The sequence below is a fragment of the Daktulosphaira vitifoliae genome, unplaced genomic scaffold (assembly GCF_025091365.1).
Source record: "Daktulosphaira vitifoliae isolate Bord-2020 unplaced genomic scaffold, ASM2509136v1 Scaffold_3, whole genome shotgun sequence".
Lineage (NCBI taxonomy): Eukaryota > Metazoa > Arthropoda > Insecta > Hemiptera > Phylloxeridae > Daktulosphaira > Daktulosphaira vitifoliae.
The window spans coordinates 13,119,302-13,125,936 of NW_026099574.1; positions in this window are offsets into that span (position 1 = coordinate 13,119,302).

Sequence of the window (6,635 nt, forward strand, 5' to 3'; positions counted from 1 at the left end):
TTAAAAAAAAATTATGTTGATTTGTTGATTTTTGAAAAAGTTATGGAAGTTTTAAGAAAAAAAAGTGAAAAAAATGACAAAATTTGTCAATTTTTAAATTTGTAATTTTTTTGGATATTTCCCCCATTTGCGGGGAACGAGGGAAAATTTTTAAATTTTTAAGGGTAATGTCTTCAACTAGATACAATTTGTGATCTTTTGACGTATTGTTAAAAGAAATCGGTCCAGTGAGAGCTGAGAAAAAGTAGTGACAGACACAAAAAAAAAAAAAAAAAAAATAAAAAAAAAAATAAACACATCATGGTAAAATTAATACCTTCTCAGCTTCGCATCGAAGCTAAAACATATCATGGTAAAATGAATACCTTCTCAGCTTCACATCGAAGCTAAAAAAAATTAATAGTTATAATTTTTTTAGAAAATAAAACATTAAACGGTTTTTATATAAAACATTTAGTTGTATTTCTATTTGTTCTTCAGAAATAACAGAATATATATATATATATATATTACTCCAATAATAATGTATAATTATTGCAATTTTGACAAATATATTAATACTTATATATTTTGTTATTTTCTTGGAAAACTAATGATTTCACAAGAAAAGATTGTTAATATTAATTTTGCGCAAAATATTTAAGTCTATTATTTATTTGTCGTGTTTTTTTTTATTGATTGCTTGTTTATAAGTTAAATAAAAAAACAACTCTAATTGACTAATTCTTAATCTCAAGTCAGTTACGGGTTAAACTTGTCCGATCAATCTGAAATTTTTTATGACTTCTTTATACAACTATATATACAACTTTGTAGGGTGAATCTTATATATTTTTAATGTTCAAAAATATGGAATACGCAAATGAATGTATAAAAACATATGAATTGCTACATTAATAATATATTAATTTAATATATAAAATATATTCAAATGTACTCATGTATTCAATTGAATTCGAAACATCAGCACTCAACTGAACGAATGATACATCTAAAAATATTTAAAATTAAGTTATATGGGAGGTAATTTTTGTTTAAACACAATATCCTTAAATTTTATATACTGTAGTTATATATGAAAAGTTATTCGGAAAATACGCTGGCTAAACAAGAACATAGTTTTGAAATAAATGTAGAAATTTAATGAATTGTTTTTACTTAGATTTATTATGATTTACTCTCTTTAGAAGAAATGTGTGCAAGCACATGTCTTGCGGTATTCTTGTATACTTAAGAATATCAGTGTATCAGCATTTTATGTTTGTCAAATTCATGAAACAATTATATTGCTTGTCATAAAATCATATATATATATATATTGTGACAACTCCCTTAAAAAATTCTTGCGTACGCGCCACTATGTTCAAGTATTAAAAAAAAAAAAGTAACACGAAGGGAATCTTACGTATGAGTATCTACGTACTTTTGAGCGAGTAGCCACTAAATTTTGATTGATTCGGGCCAAGGACACAGAGGATTCTTTATAAGAATGAGGAACTATAACACTCCGACTCTGGAAAATAATAAAAAATAGTTCACTCATGTTATTAGTTTAATCAATGTACCACGCAAATGAATGAATCTATAAAGAAGGAATTTTCCGTCTTCAAGATACTGAATGTTTCCCCTGTTTTGTAGTATGGCAAAAAAAAAATGTTAATGCGGTCATGTACTACACTACGGTGTATTATTTGTATGATCGAAGGTTACAACACATACGGCCCCGAAGCAAAATATTGATCGCGTAGACTGCACAAACAGCAGCCAAGGCAATCCTAAGCGATCTTGTGTATAAATCAATTAACAGTTTACTTTTGTACTGACACTGTTAGTGCAATAACACAAAATATAATACCGACGTAAAATGAATGCTCGCGTAGCTAGTCTTTTAGTTATACAAATAGGGACACAAAGATAGATAAGGAGGTATGAAATCTAATATCATGTGATTTAGACTACTAAAATAAAATTATTTATGTTTTATCAATGAACATTACTACCATTCTATAGCAATTTTAATACATATGAAAATTAAAAATGATAACTTAAAAATTAAAAACATATAGTTTAAACATTTAGGTTTAAATCGTACGATTATAAATCGGATAAGTATAAATGTAAATATGTATATTGAATGTAATTTATCAACACTCTATTTCAAGATTGTTAAAATTGGTTGGATTAACTTAACTTTCCATCTTTCATTTAAAATTTTTAGGTGCATTTTTTACTTTCATTTCATAAGCAACAAAATTACACCTTACTGACGAATCAAAATTAGCTAACACAAATATAATTAAATATTAAGTCGTAATTTGAATCTTTTCAAATTGTAGAAATAGTTTTTAGTAGACTGAAAGCAAATTTATGTGCATTTTACTAATATTTTCAATTTTGTATTGCAGTAACCGAACTATGTCAAGTCATAATAATGACCGTAAAGGATAATAAACATATTTCAATATTGAACTACGATGAACTTTTTATTTTCTCAATTGAACGGTTTATTATCTATAATTGTTGTACAGAATAAGTACCATATATAATATTTAACATATTTGTGTTATTTATTTGGATACTAAAAATATACTGGTTGTAAAATTCGTCGTAAAATTTTGTGAATGTACTCTAAGCTGATTTATGTACTTTGTTTATAAATAAATATTTGATCATACTCAGGTAACGTATGTCATTTTATGCGATTATAAAAAAAAGAGAAATGAGTAGTTATTATGGTCTATTGGACATCGGAAATGAATACCATAAAATAACGTTCACTTTTTTTTTAACGATTTTATAATTATACAGGTATAATGAATCAATTTGTAAATCTTATAATCTATAAGTAGCGTACACAAATAAACAGTACAAATATTAAAAATTAATAAAATAATATTATAGGATTTTCCATAAATTTAAGTTTAAAACTTTCTTGTTATGTGAAAATATTCACGAAATTAGATTATTATTATAGAATACTCACACATATAATAAATTTTTTAAAGATTTTAATACTTGATGTTCATAATGTTTAATATAACACGGCTAGTTATTTTTTTTTTACTGTTTTTTACGTTTTTTTTTTAATGACGTAGAGGACAGCAAGTTGGTGCGTGGGGTAAAATGAACTTTTCGAGTTATAAATAATTAGTATTAGTAATAATGAAGAAAGTAGTTTTGCAGAAACCTTACTTTTATTACCATTATTTTTATTTGTTTTAACTATGTTCAAAATTAATGTTCTATGCACAACAATATTGATAAGTATGTTGTGTCAACTCTGACAATCTACAATTATTAAACAGTTCGCTTATTTTATTTAAAATAAAGTTGTGACACATAGAATAAATAACGTATAATTAGTTAAACTAGCTCAGTTACTAAAAAAATAAACCTAGTGATTATTAATCAATGAGCTTTTTTGCTAATATTTTTACTAATTGGTATTAATATATCAAAGAATATTTCTACCAATATATAAATTTAATAATGGTTTATACTTTTTTGAAAAGATTCAATCGAAGTTTAAAAGTGTCAATACTCATTACTATAAATAAAATCTACACTTTAAACAAATTTGGGCAGGTTTAAAATTATTTTAGGTAATATTTACACAAATGTATGCCTTACGTGTCAATACTGACGTCCTTAAATATATTGACTGTAAAATTAAAAATGAGTGAACAATAGTATATATTAATTAATATTTATGATTTAAATATTACATTTTTTTTTAATATTAGTATTAAAATTTTGTTAGTTAATGACATAAGTTTTAATATAGCTATAACTTATGTGTAAATAAGCTAATTATTATTAATTTATTATAATGACAATGAAAGTCATGGTTTTACTAAGGGAAATTTATTAATTAATGAAAAACATTATGTTTATAGACTATATAGTTATTTTATATCTGTAACTTTATTATAGTTCATAATAAATATTATTAATATATATATTACCTAAATTGATCATAACATAATTATTTTTACCTTTTATGTATTGTTGTATTATTTAGAATATTTACAGATACATCTTTGAAATTTCATTTTATATTAAAATTATTTTATCATGTGGTTTTTTGTGGCTGTCATTTATTTTCTCAGCTCACACTGGACCAATTTTTTTTAACGATACGTCAACTGATTACAACTATTATCTAGTTAATACATGGAGGGCTCAGAAGCCAATCAGTGTAAGTCACTTCTCTGTAAAAACTGAGTTGGTAATCCTTTTCATTTTTATTATACTGTGTTAGATTTAAGTTTTTCAGTATGTTATATCTCAATAAAAAAAGTTATTAGTACCTTTATGGGACTCTATTTTATTACAAGTTTTGAAAAATCCCAATTATCTCATTTTTTATATTTAGTGACTTGCACTGATTGGCTTCTAAACCCTCCATATTATCCTCAATAATTTAAAAAAGTTCCCTATATCAAATAAAAAATTTCTTAACCAGCCTCTCCATAAAAACAATTAAAATCATTCATTTCTAATATTTTTAAAGTATTTATTATCGAATTAGGTTTGAAATAATTATAGGTTGCAACTATATGATTAAAAATTATACGTTCTAATTTATTAATTTTTTAACTCTACTTGTGTGTGTTACTAACAGTCTTTAATATTCTAAATTTGTTGGTAACATATTGCTATATAAATCATAAATTTAAAAAAAAAATGACTTTTACCTGAATGTAACAATGAATTTTTACAATTATTATCAAATTTTATAATATGCTCAATTAGTAGATATTTTTAACAACTTTTTAATTGGTTTTTTAATTAAAGTAAATCTATAAAATAAATTAAATTTTGAATATTTCATTTGTAAAATGTTTTTAAACACCAAAATTTACTTAGAAATGATTACTATGATTTATATTTAAGTGTTCTATTACAATAAAAATGCAAAAAAAATATTGAGTTTTTCTGATAAATTTACTAAAAATTGTAATTGTAAAAATGCTTGACTGCATATTTATCTTAATAATACTATTTAAATTTTATAAAATTTTCTGAAAAATCAATGACAAATAAATAGTTGTATGACATAATGCAATTATTAATTGCCATATTTTGTATTATTAAACATATTTTTCTGTAATGTAATTTATGCGGTGAAGGAGAACATAAAAAGTAGATTTTTGTTTTTTAGTGTTCCATATATATTATTTAGTTTTATTAATTATATCGCGTAAAATAACAAAAAAATACTTCAACATAATCTACAATTACAGAAATAAAAAGAAAAGCACCGTTTATTGATTAATTAAACAATTCGATGAAGTTATGTAATTATGTTGTTATAACTTTATTTTTTTTCTCAAAAAATTGAGAGTCAATTTGATAATTATTATTAAATAATTTTAAAAAATTTAGATAAAAATCAAACCAAATAATCTGAATAACGATTTATCTTCTATGAATAACTTTAAAAGTATAATACACAATGTAGTTAACTATATTATATATTATACAATTTAATGTATTAAAATTTTCACCCAAATATTGAGTTTATCCTTCCATTTTAACCAATATTTTTTTAAAATAAATTGAAGTATCATAAATTCACAGATAGAGTGAAATAACTGAAATAATTATTAAAATCGTTAATATAAAAATAGAGCGAATCCAGACTGAAATTAATATTAAACTTTTATTAACGAAAAATAAATTTATAATTTATTATAATTCAAAATTTATGATTAAAAAAAAAACGGTAGCACAGTGGGGCGAGGCACAATATGGACGAGGCATAGATGGGACAAGTATAGATGATATCTGACAGTGATTAAAATCACTATCATATGAAACGCTTCGATGCAAATCTGTAGATAGTGTTTAATTAAAAAAAATTAATGGATTATTCCAAAAGCTACAGGATTTCCTATTTCATTATTTATATTCTGATTACAAGTTCAATGTTTAGAAGTGTAATATATGAATAAATAAAAAGTAAAGAAATTTAAATTAGTTAAATTTATTATGTCTTATGAACTTTATTCTATGTCAATTAAATTATATAATATTCATGAAAGCCAGTATATTTTTCTTATAAGATATATTAAAATAAAATAAAACCCAGGATTTTAACACAAAAATAGCATATTTTTGAATACAATAGCCATTTGTGCATAGAAGATAGGTCGTCGATATAAATTTTTTTTTTTAATTTTATAGGACATGACATAAGCTTTAATTTGACATATGTTTAAAGGACGCAGTATTTTCGGAACATTTTCAAAAATTGAGTCGAAAAAATTAGTTTTTGTAAAAAAGTTGCTATTTTAAATCCTCCCCATTGAGCAAGTTAAGTGTTAGATTTTCAAAAAAATGATATCAGATGAAAGTGAAATATCTAAGGTTTTAGTATAAAAAAAAATTATGTTGATTTGTTTATTTTTGAAGAAGTTATGGAAAAAAAAAACCTAGCACAGGGGGGTCGCGGCACAGTGGTGACGTGGCATAGTTGGATCAAGTATAATGATATCTGACAGTGATTAAAATCACTATAAAAAAAAAACGCTTCGATGCAAATCTTTAGATAGTGTTTAATTTTAAAAAATTGGTGGATTATTCCAAAAGCTTCATAAACTGCTAGTTCCTTATTAATATCCTGATTAAGA